A 14,009-nucleotide genomic window follows, 5' to 3' on the forward strand; every position below is an offset into this window, starting at 1 on the left:
ACCTTTTGACCCCTCTTTTCCAGACGTCCCACTATCCCTTTGAATCCATGCATTTTTCACAGTGTGTTTGTGGACAACGTCCCTAAATGGGCCAAATGAATGGAAAATAAGGTCGAAAGGTCACGAAACTCACCACGCTGTCTAAGGACGCCCTGACGAAGCGCATATGTTGTTTTTGAGTCATTTGGACCTTTTGGACCTTTTGGTGCCCCGTCCATCAACCCGTTGTTGGACCTTTTGACCTCTTTTTACAAGAAATCCCACGTGTCCATTGAACCAATGCAATTCTACAGCGGTTTTGTGTACGGGGTTAAAATTGATGCTCAGACCTGAGGGCTTCGAATGCTTCATTGTTGGGCCCTCAGAAAAAACATATTAAAAAGGTGTGTCCCTCAGAGTTAAGGAAGTACTTTAAAAAAAATCAAGAAAAATATTAGAGGAAAATTATTGTCACATTGCACTCATTAGTCAGCCAATTAAGCACTTAACGAAGCCATTGGGACTTGAAACTTTGCCCACTGACTAGGGGGGTCCCTGTGATGCTACTGATATCAATTTGGAGTCGTTTGGAGCTTTCGGAGTCATGTACACGGTCCCGCTGTGAAAATGAATGGTACAAAAGGAGAGTGGGACGTGTTCTAACGTTGCACCCTGAGCTCCAACGGACCCCAAATTTCACACGTTGACATGTCAAAAGCCCCTTATCGACATACAAAGAGGACTAAGGTCTAGGATGTAAACAAGTATTTTTCATTATTTTCAACAGATCTCTCTGCCTGTCACAGGAATCAATGAGACAGGCTGCATTTTAGGCCTGTGTGCAATGCTACATTCATCAGAGGTTTTAATACTTAGCAAGCCCCAAGGGCCTCCAAAATGTAGGACCTGAATCGGGGGCCCCTGACGATCGAATATCTGAAATTTCCAGGTTCTGCGACCTTTGGAACCTCCTTTTCTAGACGTCCCGCTTGCCCATTGAACCAATGCAATTCTACAGCGGTTTCGTGTACGGGGTTAAAATTGATGCTCAGACCTGGGGGCTTCGAATGCTTCATTGTTAGCATACTTAGCAAGCCCCAAGGGCCTCCAAAATTTAGGACCTTGCTCAGGGGCCCCTGAGAAGCTACTGTTGTCAATTTGGAGCTGTTCGGACCTTTCAGGGTCGTGTACATGGACCCGCTGTGTAAATACAAGGTACAAATCGTACGTGGGATGTGCTCTAACTTTGCTCCCCGAGCTCCGATGGAGCCGAAATTTCACTCACACCTGGTGCCCCTCTATCACATACTAAGAGGGCAGACACCTCCTGCCATTTTTTTTGTTTCACCTTCAAAATATGCCATTTCGAGGGTGTGGGCGGGCACCCCGGCCACCAAACGCGTGGCCCGTGAAATCCCAGAGCGTAAAAACCTATTTGGGAAAAACAGTTGGTCAGGGGGATGATAATGGGTCCGTGGACAGCCCCGCCCCCTGGGTGGTCTGGGGGTCTCATTGGTCACTTTTGGAAAAATAGTGGGTCAGGGGATGATAATGGGTCCGTGGACAGCCCGCCCCGGGTGGTCAGGGGGTCTCATTGGTCACTTTTGGAAAAATAGTTGGTCAGGGGGATGATAATGGGTCCATGGACAGCCCCACCCCCCCCAAGGTGGTCAGGGGGTCTCACTGGTCAGTTTGGGTAAAATAGTGGGTCAGGGGGATGATAATGGGTCCGTGGACAGCCCCGCCCCCCCAGGGTGGCACAGGGGGTCTCACTGAACAGTTTGGGTAAAATAGTGGGTCAGAGGGATGATAATGGGTCCGTGGACAGCCCCCCCCCCAGGGTGGTCACTGGTCATCGTGAGTGGTCAGCGGGCAGACAGTGGGACCGTGGGACGCCGGGGGTCTCACCGCAGCTTACAGCACCCCTATGTGTGTCCGTTCGGTCATGTATTCCGGACCGCAGACTCCGTGGAAATTTGACCGTCCACAGACCGATAAGCTCCATCTGTCCATTGAGATCGTTTACAGGAGGGCGGTACACGAACCTGTCACCGTCCCTCGCATCCGTCAAACGTACAATGGCCGTTGATCTCAATAAGACTTTTTCCACCAACCCTCTAAGTTCCCTTACCATAAGCCTCAAGCAGAAAACCATGGTCTGCAATGATCTGGTCCTCAAGATATCCCTGTTTCATACCAAGGATTTACATTTATTTTCTGTCTCATGTTTGCAGTCAGTGATTGGTATATTGCAAATTAAGCTGGCAGTTGAATTTGAGACATTGTATCATTTAAAATAATATATTTCACATAAAGATATAAAACATAGTTTTATATCTCATACCTGCATTTTGCCAGAAGCTTGCTCTTTCTTCTTCTTGTCCAGCACTGCAACTGTGGCAGAGTACTGGATGACATGTTTGGTGTTCACTGTCTTTCCAGCACCAGATTCTCCACTGGTTTGTGAGAGATGATAAGACAGAAGATGATCAGACATGTACAAGTTCCATGAGAAGAAAGCTTAACTGATATTTACATCTAATAGAAGTAGATACATAATAAAAAGGACAGACTGTTTCTCACTGTCTGTAAATTCAAAGGCAATAACATTTTGATGAAAAAAGTGATTGTTTGATGAAAAATATAGACCAGTATTCCACATATCAGAATTACATTTTTATCATCTATATCTTACCAGTAAGCACAAATTGATAGGCATTGTCAGAGACAAAGAAGAAGTGGGGTGGGGCCTCCATACGCTTTTTGCCTCTGTAGGCAGACACCACTTCTGCATCATACACTTGGAGCCACTTGCAGCGGTTCACAGTAGCACAGAAAAGTACAAAGTATGAAATGAGCAGATAAATTGTCAGATTACAGCATCATAGTAAAAATGAACTTGAATGCTGTTTTACATAGCTTCTTAACTCACATAGATCATCCATGCTGCATAATGCTCTTTGAGGTTATAGAGCACAGAGTCTCACTTAGTTTAACTGTTTATTACTAAAATGCAAATGTCAACAAAGGGATAACAAATTTTTGTGAATTTGTCTTTGAATAAATGAACACAAATACAAAGATGAAGACAAAATGGAAAAATATCATTTATATCCATGTCTTATTCCCAGACAGTTCTGTATACCACATATTTAGATGTGTGGTAAAATGTCAGGAATAAAAATTTGACCGCAGAAATCCTAATTTAAGCCTCATTTATCAAAAATATCAGCACAGTTGATATATGACAAACTACATTTAGCCATAGGATGTATCTCTGCATGTGAATGTAATATACTGTGTGTATGTACACTGTAAACACCAGAGCTTTTTAATTGGATTTACAGTGTATCATAACAAATTTGATATCAAGGTAATAATATATTATTAAAAAGTTTGTTCTGTCTAAAGGCTGGAGTGTTATTTTTATTATATTTTTTTTATAACCTCAATCAACACCATTATTAATTGTTAAGCGCTTGAGCAGAAAATGATATGTACAAACACTAAGATTCAGTGTTTACTTTGTCAACTCCCTACAACAAAGAAAAATAGTCAGCGCAGCAAAACCCCACTAAGACACTTTCTCCTCCACTCTTTCTACGGTCATATAGGTTTGCCAGATATCCTGTTTTTCCTGGGACAGTCCCATTTAAACACTTTTTCTAGTGTCCCGACTTATTCTGAAAAAATTGTGTTTTGTCCCATATTTCCCCTCTCCTAAAATTTCTCTATCGCCTATGCGGCGTTCTCAGTCACGTGAGTATTCTAATCAAAGGTAGTCAAAGATAGGTCTTGTAAAACATAAAATCACACCATTGTGAGAAGTACATGATTGGATTAAACTATGCAATCACAATCCCCTATCAATAGACATCCAGTTAGTAAACTGACTTTTAGTAGTAGTTAGTAAATCCACTCTTTGATGAGTGGGCTTGCAAGAAAAACATTTGCACTCATCGCATCACTGAGTGGAACATGAACAAGACGGCCAAGGTCAAGGAGTTTGTTTTACGCCTGCCTGGGACATCTGCATCTGTTGTGCATGTGTTCTCATTAATGAACACAGCATGGACACCGGTAATAATGAGTGACTGAGTGGAACATGAACAAGACGGCCGTGTCTGAGAGATGGACAGACATTTTTCGTGAGCTGGAGAGCAAGACCATCAACTTCAGAGTCTTAGCCAAGGTCAAGGAGTTTGTTTTATGCCTGCCTGGGACACCTGCATTTGTTGTGCATGTGTTCTCATTAATGAACGCAGCATGGACACAGGATAAATCTCAACTCAGTGTAATGGTCATAAAGGCAATACTTTTCATACGTCTTAATTTTGGACTGGACCACTCTGAATTTTATGATAAACTCTTGAAAGTCAAGCGCACTGAGAAAAATTGCTGCCAGCAAAAAGTACAACGTTACAGATGCGGATGCACCCTCTACAGGTGAAACTCGAAAAATTAGAATATCGTGCAAAAGTTCATTAATTTCAGTAATTCAACTTAAAAGGTGAAACTAATATATTATATAGACTCATTACAAGCAAAGTAAGATATTTCAAGCCTTTATTTGATATAATTTTGATGATTATGGCTTACAGCTTATGAAAACCCCAAATTCAGAATCTCAGAAAATTAGAATATTACATGAAATCAATAAAAAAAGGATTTTAAATACAGAAATGTCGGGCCTCTGAAAAGTATAATCATGAATATGTACTCAGTACTTGGTTTGGGCCCCTTTTGCATTAATTACTGCCTCAATGCGGCGTGGCATGGATGCTATCAGCCTGTGGCACTGCTGAGGTGTTATGGAAGACCAAGATGCTTCAATAGCGGCCTTCAGCTCTTCTGCATTGTTTGGTCTCATGTCTCTCATCTTTCTCTTGGCAATGCCCCATAGATTCACTATGGGGTTCAGGTCAGGCGAGTTTGCTGGCCAATCAAGCACAGTAATACCATGGTCATTGAACCAGGTTTTGGTACTTTTGGCAGTGTGGGCAGGTGCCAAGTCCTGCTGGAAAATGAAGTCAGCATCTCCATAAAGCTTGTCTGCTGAAGGAAGCATGAAGTGCTCTAAAATGTCCCGGTAGACGGCTGCGTTGACTCTGGACTTAATAAAGCACAGTGAACCAACACCAGCCGATGACATGGCTCCCCAAACCAACACAGACTGTGGAAACTTCACACTGGACTTCAAGCATCTTGGATTGTGTGCCTCTCCATTCTTCCTCCAGACTCTGGGACCTTGGTTTCCAAATGAGATGCAAAATTTGCTCTCATCAGAAAAGAGGACTTTGGACCACTGAGCAACAGACCAGTTCTTTTTTTCTTTAGCCCAGGTAAGACGTTTGACATTTGAAGCCCATGTCCAGGACCCGTCTGTGTGTGGTGGCTCTTGATGCAGTAACTCCAGCCTCAGTCCACTCCTTGTGAAGCTCCCCCACACATTTGAATGGCCTTTTCCTGACAATCCTCTCCAGGCTACGGTCATCCCTGCTGCTTGTGCACCTTTTTCTTCCACACTTTTCCCTTCCACTTAACTTTCTATTAATGTGCTTTGATACAGCACTTTGAGAACATCCAACTTCTTTTGCAATTACCTTTTCAAGTCAAGTCAAGTCAAGTGGTTTTTATTGTCGTTTCAACCATATACAGTTAGTACAGTACACAGCAAAACGAGACAACGTTCCTCCAGGACCATGGTGCTACATAAAAACAACAAAGGACCAACATAGGACCACATGAGACTACACAACGAAATAAAATACCTATATAAACTACCTATATATACCTATATAAAGTGCACGTGCAAACATGTGCAAAAAGTACAGGACAGTACAACAAATTACTGACAATGAACAGGACAATAGACAGTGCAGCGCCGACCAGTACTCAGTAGTGCAAAAAGATGACAGGTTCTAAAAATGTAAACATAACATACTATGAGATAGTGTTCTATGCACATAGCAGTTATTGAGGTAGCAGACAGTTATAAAGTGACAGTAATTAAAGTGCAACTCAGGACACGTGTGTGTCAAACCAGTCTCTGAGTATTGAGGAGTCTGATGGCTTGGGGGAAGAAGCTGTTACACAGTCTGGCCGTGAGGGCCCGAATTCTTCGGTACCTCTTGCCAGACGGGAGGAGGGTAAAGAGTTTGTGTGAGGGGTGTGTGGGGTCGTCCACAATGCTGGTTGCTTTGCGGATACAGTGTTTTTTGTAAATGTCTTTGATGGAGGGAAGAGAGACCCCAATGATCTTCTCAGCTGTCCTCACTATCCTCTGCAGGGCTTTGCGGTCCGAAACGGTGCAAGTCCCAAACCAGGCAGTGATGCAGCTGCTCAGGATGCTCTCAATAGTCCCTCTATAGAATGTAGTGAGGATGGGGGTTGGGAGATGTGCTTTCCTCAGCCTTCGAAGAAAGTAGAGACGCTGCTGGGCTTTCTTGGTGATAGAGCTGGTGTTGAGGGACCAGGTGAGGTTCTCCGCCAAGTGAACACCAAGGAATTTGGTGCTTTTGACGATCTCCACAGAGGAGCCGTCGATGTTCAGCGGAGTGTGTTCACCTTGTGCTCTCCTAAAGTCAACAACCATCTCCTTTGTTTTGTCGACATTCAGGGACAGGTTGTTGGCTCTACACCAGTTCGTCAGCCGCTGCACCTCCTCTCTGTATGCTGACTCGTTGTTCTTGCTGATGAGACCCACCACGGTCGTGTCATTGGCGAACTTGATGATGTGATTCGAGCTGTGCATTGCTGCACAGTCGTGAGTCAGCAGAGTGAACAGCAGTGGACTGAGCACACAGCCCTGGGGGGCCCCAGTGCTCAGTGTGGTGGTGGTGGAGATGCTGTTCCCGATCCGGACTGACTGAGGTCTCCCAGTCAGGAAGTCCAGGATCCAGTTGCAGAGGGAGGAGTCCAGGCCCAGCAGGTTCAGCACTTCATGATGATGGGTGTAAGTGCGACGGGACGGTAGTCGTTGAGGCAGGACACTGAAGACTTCTTTGGCATGGGGATGATGGTGGTGGCCTTGAAGCACGTTGGAACAACGGCGCTGCTCAGAGAGATGTTGAAGATGTCGGTAAGAACATCTGCTAGCTGGTCTGCACATCCTCTGAGCACTCTGCCAGGAATGTTGTCTGGTCCAGCAGCCTTCCGTGGGTTGACTCTACGTAGAGTTTTCCTCACATCTGCCGTGGTAAGACAGAGCACCTGGTCGTTGGGAGGAGGGGTGGACTTCCTCGCCATCACGTCGTTCTGCACTTCAAACCGAGCGTAGAAGTCGTTCAGCGCATCTGGAAGGGAGGCATCTTTGTCACAGGCAACTGATGTTGTCCTGTAGTTGGTGATGGCCTGGATGCCCTGCCACATGCGCCGCGTGTCACCGCTGTCCTGGAAGTGACTGTGGATTCTCTGGGCGTGTGCGCGCTGTGCCTCTCTGATTGCCCGTGACAGTTTGGCCCTAGCTGTTCTTAGGGCTGCCTTATCGCCTGCTCTGAAGGCGGAGTCTCGGGACCTCAGCAGCGTGCGCACCTCCGCAGTCTTCCACGGCTTCTGGTTGGAGCGTGTGGTGATGGTCTTGGAGAAAGTGACATCATCAATGCACTTGCTGATGTAGCTGGTCACTGATGCTGTGTATTCCTCCAAGTTGGTAAAATCGCCATATGTTGCAGCCTCCCTGAACATGTGCCAGTCAGTACACTCAAAACAGTCCTGAAGAGCAGAGATGGCTCCTGCTGGCCAGGTTTTCACCTGCTTCTGAAGCAGTTTTGTGCGTCTGACGAGCGGTCTGTATGCTGGAATTAACATAACAGAGATGTGGTCTGAGTAGCCGAGGTGGGGGCGGGGCTCCGCCCGGTACGCGCCTGGGATGTTTGTGTAAACAAGATCAAGCGCGTTCGCCCCTCTCGTTGCAAAGTCCACATACTGATGGAATTTAGGGAGCACTGTCTTGAGATTTGCATGGTCATAGCCCCATACAGTTCACAGAGCGCTTCCTTAGCATTAGCGCTGGGGGGAATGTAAACTCCGGTTATGCAAACAGTGGTGAATTCCCGTGGTAGATAAAAAGGTCTGCATCTAACAGTCACAAGCTCCAACAGCGATGAACAGCAACTAGAGACTAGCATAGAGTTCTTGCACCATTCCGTGTTGATGTAAACACACAAGCCACCACCGCGAGTCTTACCGCAGAGAGCTGTATTTCTGTCCGCATGAAACGAGGCGAGCCCGTCTAGCTGAATGGCGGCATCCGGAACTCTGTCGCTGAGCCACGTCTCCGTGAAAACAAAGACGCAGCAGTCTCTAAACTCACGCTGCGTAGCCTGCTGGAGTCGGATATAGTCCAGTTTATTGTCCAGGGAGCAAACATTTGAGAGCAGGATAGACGGGAGAGCCGGCCGGCTAGGGTTTGTTTTTAGCCTAGCATGGACCCCCGCCCTCTTTCCGCTTCCGCTTTCGCACACCGCTACGACGTCCTCTCCCCCGGCCACCGGCATCAGGCGACGCCGAGGGCTGGAGGCCTGGTCTCCGCAGCAAGCCGAGCACGCGTAGCGCCTCCCGCAGGTCATCATGCAGCTTGGTTTTTGCATGAGTCTTATATTTCAGTAGTGTCTGGCGATGGTAGACACGAACACCGGTTGCTCCGATGTCCATGTGTTGCAAAAGTCAGGCTTTTTTAACAAAAATAGCACCATTGTGGATCCGGAGTGGCCGCTGCGTGCTACCGCGCCGCCATCTTGGATCATCCCATTTTGAGGCTTTCCCTCCTTGTGGAGGGTGTCAATGATGGTTTTCTGCACAACTGTCAGGTCAGCAGTCTTCCCCATGATTGTGAATTCAACTGAACCAGACTGAGAGACCATTTAAAGGCTCAGGAACCCTTTGCAGGTGTTTAGCTGATTAGAGTGTGACACTTTGAGCCTACAATACTGAACCTTTTCACAATATTTTAATTTTCTGAAATTCTGAATTTGGGGTTTTCATAAGCTGTAAGCCATAATCATCAAAATTATATCAAATAAAGGCTTGAAATATCTTACTTTGCTTGTAATGAGTCTATATAATATACTAGTTTCACCTTTTAAGCTGAATTACTGAAATTAATGAACTTTTGCGCGATATTCTAATTTTTCGAGTTTCACCTGTACTTCGCATTGATCTGCACCTAGTTAAGGATAAATCCATAACATTTTTGCTGGATTGGGCTGTCCCATTTTACATAAGCAGGAAATACAGAAGATTTTTATATCAGAATTAACATAGAATAGCCTAGACTTTGTGTGTCCCAGGAGAGGGCATATGAAGCTACTAGAAGTGTGGACTTTGTGCGACCCAGGAGAGGGCATATGAGGTAACTAAAAGTGCTTATGCTGCAAGAAACACACTGTGCACTAAGCTGTAGCAGAGATGTTGAAAAAACAATGGTACTGAGACCTGAGAAAACTCTGGGAAGCTCAGCAAGGTTAAAGACTAACACAACCAATTATCAAAATGACCATAACATTTTCAGATTGTTATATTTTATTTACTCAAAATGTTATTGTAATAAATACATTTTAAAAGCATATTGTATATAAAGGACCAGAAGCCAGATGTCAGAGGCTCTGTGAAATAATGGTTAAAGATGTCAGAGGCTCTGTGAAATAATGGTGGCAGACCATATCCAGTGGCTACAAAAAATAATAAGAGTGCATAGATATTAGGTCATGCTAGATAACAAACTGTATAAAAAATGTGGGTCCCCAAAATTGATGGTTGGCATTGTTCTCAAAATAGCACTGCATTTTGGGCTGAATTGGCAGGCATGCAAGAGGCGTGGTCATCCAAGAGGAGCATAGTGATAGTTAAGAAAGTAACATGCTGAATAGTAAATATTTAGATATGTTGAATAAGTTGATGTAAATAAGTATTTTGGTTGCGATAAGTTGTGTACAAATCTTATTGCATTGCTGTTGTATGTTGGCTGTGTTGGTTGATGTGTTTTATGATGACTGTATTGTGCTTATGCTGGCTGCAATGTGCTATGCTGTATGTGTGTGTGCTTAGACTGTGAGTGTGTGGTTGATTGTGATAATATATGCCCATGTAATAGCTTTTTCATGAGAACTGTGTTATAGAGAAACGTCTAGGTTACAGATGTAATCTCCATTCCCTGATGGAGGGAACGAGACGTTGTGTCGAAGAAGCGATACTAAGGGTCTTTCTTGAGCGCCGAATTTACCTCTGATCTATGAAAAAAGGCCAATGAGAAGTTGGCAGAGAGAATTCGCATGTACCGCCCCCGGAAATACGGTATGAAGGCGAGGAAATGTGTCTGTTTTATTCAGGATTTTTCTGAGGAGCCGGAAATGGTCCGGCCACAACAGTGGCTCGGCTCAGCGATGTGGCAGGAAGGACAAAAGGTCTCGTTCCCTCCATCAGGGAATGAAGGTTACATACATAACCTAGACGTTCCCCGTCTGTCGCTCACTTTGACTTTGTGTCTAAGAAGCGACACTAAGGGGTCCAATTTAAATCACGTCATGCGCTGAGCAGTGTACTGCTGACACAGGAGCGGGCAGGTACTTGACGTGCCAAAACGACCAGCTGTATCAGACTGCATGTACCCTTCCTCAATGCCCCATACATTTTTCAGAACACTTATAGTTACCCTAGACAGGGGAACAAGGCGACGCTTTTCAATCTAGGAACGGGTCGAGCCTAGCCGGGCCTCTTTTCTCTCGGTATTTCTTGCATAGAGCAAAATGGCTGGGGCCCTTACAAGCATCGTGGGAAGGGGGTCTTACCCAGTTTCCTATTCTTTCAGGGGGAAAAGACCCTGCAGAGACCACACCCGCCCAGAGAGGGGGAGGTAAAAGTGGCAAAATATACCACATGGGCTTTTAGGTCACATGTGGGAAGTGGCGCGGTGGTAGATCCTGCCTCTTCGGAAGGAGGAGTTGCTACAGACACGGTGACCAGAGGGCAGTGGGAACTGCCCAAGGGAGATGTGGGTCCATTCGTAAGGAGACCATACCGTAGAAAATACACACAGGCAGAACGTCCACGTAGGAGCCCTAACCTGTGGAGCACCTATTCCAGTACAGGGTAGATTTGAGCGGCCTGGGTGCAATAGGCCAATGAAATGGCATCCACCACCCAATGGGAGAGCCTCTGTTTAGAGACAGTGTTCCCTTTCCGCTGTCCACTGAAGCAGACAAAGAGTTGCTCAGAGCATCTAAAGCTCTGCGTGTGGTCCAAGTAGGTACGCAAAGCATGTACCGGACACAGCAACGAAGGGGCTGGGTCTGCCTCCTGCTGGGGCAGCGCTTGCAGGTTCACTACCTGGTCTATGAAGAGCGGTCTTAGTATCACATGTGTGTCTGCCGGACTGAACTCCAGGCAAGTGTCGCTGACAGAGAACGCTTGAAGGTCCCCGACCCTCTTGATGGAGGCGAGCGTGATCAGCAGGGCCATTTTTAAGGAGAGGGCCCTGAGTCCAACTGATTCTAGCGGCTCGAAGGGGGGTCTCTGAAGGCCTGAGAGGACCACTGAGAGATCCCAGGAGGGGAAAAGGCTTGGCCGGGAGGGATTTATCCTCCGTAAAGTTGCCTGATAGAATCGTGGGTTGGTTTATCGTGTCTACAACAGCAGGTGGTAGATCAGCTAGATCTTCCACGTCCCATCCAGGGACCAGACGTGGGGGTTCCAGATCGCAAGGAGTATGAGGTCCGAAAACCATGCTCGGGTGGGCCAATAGGGAGCCACTAGAGTGATTTGTTCCTCATCCTCCCTGACCTTGCACAGCGCCTTTCCAAGTAGGCTCCCTGGGGAATATGCGTACTTGCGCAGTCCTGCGGGCCAGCTGTGTGCAAAGTGCGTCTGCCCCGAGTGGAGCCTCTGCTTGGGCATACCAGAGCGGGCAGTGGGAGGTCTCTCGGGAGGTGAACAGGTCTACCTGAGCCTTGCCGAACCATCCCCAAATCAGCAGGACCGACTGGGGGTGAAGCCTCCTCTCTCCACTAGGCAAGCGTTGTCGAGATAGCGCGTCTGTTACCACATTGAGGTTTTGACTTGAGTCGCTGCTGGCTCCAAAGGAGGAGATGGCAGGCGAGTTGTGACATGTGGCGGGAGCATGCGCCACCATGGCGATTTATGTACGCTACCACGGTGGTGCTGTCTGATTTGATCAAGACATGTTTGCCCTGAAATAGCGGGAGAAACCTCCGCAGGGTAAGGTAAAACAGATAGCAACTCCACGCAGTTGATGTGCCAGCGCAGCGGGGCCCCTTTCCAATGGCCCACAGCTGCGTGCCCGTTCCACACGGTGTCCCAACCCAATCTGGAGGCATCGGTCTTGACCAGAATGCATCAGGACACCTGCTGCAATGGGATTCCTGCCCGCAGAAAGCAGAGGTCTGTCCAGGGTTTGAATGTTTGAATGTCAGGACTTGAGTCTGTAGCCAGTGCTGAAGTGGTCTCATATGCATCAACCCCAGTGGTGCGACCGCCACGGAGGATGCCATATACCCTAGGAGCTTCTGGAAACTTTTTAAAGGGTGTAAAGTTGTGCCTGGCCTGAAGGTGTCGAGGCATTTCAACACTGACTGCGCGCACTCGTTGGTGAGGCACACTGACATTGAGACTGAGTCTAACTCCATGCCGAGAAAAGAGATGCTCTGAACCGGGGCGAGCTTGCTCTTTTCCCAGTTGACCTGAACCCCTAAACGGCTGAGGTGTCTGAGCACCTGGTCCCTGTGGGTGCATAGTAACTCTCGGGAGTGGGCCAGGATGAGCCAGTCGTCAAGCTAGTTGAGTATGAGAATGCCAGCTTCTCTGAGCAGGGCAAGGGCTGCCTCTGCGACCTTCGTAAAGAGGCGAGGGGACAGGGACATGCCGAAGGGGAAGACCTTGTACTAATACGCCTGGCCGTCGAATGCAAACCGTAGAAAGGGTCGATGTCGAGGCAGTATTGAGACGTGGAAGTACTCGTCCTGCAGGTCTACCGCTGCAAACAAATCTAGATGCCGGAAGAAAATTAAAATATGTATGGGTTGTAGAGACCCTTCTTCACCTCAGTTGGAGAGACAGGCTCTATTGCGTCTTTGAGCAAAAGGGTCGCGATTTCCACGCGCAGGGACTTGGCATGTTCGCCGTGTACTGTGGAAAAGTGGATTGTGTAACCGAGTCAGATGGTCCTGGCCAGCCAGCAAGACAGGTTGGGAAGTGATAGCCATGCATCCAAGCTCCGTGCTAGGGGACCTAAAGGGACAATTATTTTTTACGTACCCAGCAGGGCTTCGCAGCGGGGCTTGGCAGCGGGGCGGAGCAGGTAGTATGGCATCGGGAGGCAAAAGTGCGCCCTGAGGCTCTGGTGCTGAGAAAAGACTTGAAGCACTTACCTACCTCCACACACCCAGCAGGGGTCGGGTTAGTGACTGAGGAGGAGGTCCAGTGATGGTGTCCTCTAGACTCGTCAGAACCGGCCAGCCAGGGGACAGTTGTGGCTTGGCTGGAGGCGGGGGGTCCGCGTCCAGTGGACTGTCAAGGTCTGGCGGCAGAGTGCCATGAGAATGGCATTTGCAGGCTAGGTGACCCAGAGACAAAGGAAATCGCTCTTTTATTGAGAATGTGGGTACCGCAGCCCCGGAGATGAGCGGCAAATAAAATAAATTCAAATAAGGATTCTCCTCCTGGCTCTCCACCAGGGGACAGAGTGGTCTGCTTACCAGCTCCGGAGCGAACGTCTCGGGAGCACCTGGTCACAATTACTTTTCTGTTAGTTTAAAAACTTGATTTTTGTGCTCTCCACTTCAGACGGCCACAGGCGTTGTCTCATGTGTCTGGGCAGCGATCACAACGAGGCTGCATTTGTGGATGGTTCATGACCATGGCAACATTGCAGTCACGGCTAGCTTTCAACAGAAAGCTAGCCACTCCAGCCGCCCCCCACATTGCTCCTTCTTCCCATTGAGAATGATGCAGCTGGTGATGGAGGCGATCTGGGGATGGTACCGATCTGGGGGTCCAAGGGGGACCACCCACCCCCC

Source organism: Xyrauchen texanus, chromosome 3, assembly GCF_025860055.1.
Source record: "Xyrauchen texanus isolate HMW12.3.18 chromosome 3, RBS_HiC_50CHRs, whole genome shotgun sequence".
In the NCBI taxonomy this organism is placed as follows: Eukaryota; Metazoa; Chordata; class Actinopteri; order Cypriniformes; family Catostomidae; genus Xyrauchen; species Xyrauchen texanus.